Here is a 480-nt window from a genome sequence, read left to right on the forward strand (position 1 = left end):
GCCAAGCCAGCTGACGCCTTGATCTTGGACTTCTAGCCTCCAGGTCTGTGAGAAAATAAATTTCTGTTGTGTTAGCCACTCAGTCTGTGACACTTTGTTATGACAACCTTAGCAAACTATTACACGCTTCCTTCTTTGGACCTTTGCCTCTTTCCAGCTATGCAACTTCAGAATATAGGAAATGGGCATCTGCTTGAAATATGTGTCGGGGGGGGGGTGTACTTTGGGAAGAAGAGCATGTTTGCCTAAAAACTGTCTGCTGGCCTAATACGGAGGGATTTTCTGAGCAAGACCTCTGTGGCAGATCCTATCCATCCCCTACCTATGTTCCCTCAGGCTTGCTCCCTGCAACACACACCAGCCAGACTTTAACATGCCTGCATCACATCTCTGTGTGTGGAGGATTTATTTTGGTGCCTGAAACCTGCTCTGTCAGTGTTCAGGGGACTAGAAGTGCCAGAGAATTGATGCCCAGTGACT

This window comes from Ursus maritimus, unplaced genomic scaffold (assembly GCF_017311325.1).
Source record: "Ursus maritimus isolate PB19 unplaced genomic scaffold, ASM1731132v1 scaffold_3, whole genome shotgun sequence".
Classification (NCBI taxonomy): Eukaryota; Metazoa; Chordata; class Mammalia; order Carnivora; family Ursidae; genus Ursus; species Ursus maritimus.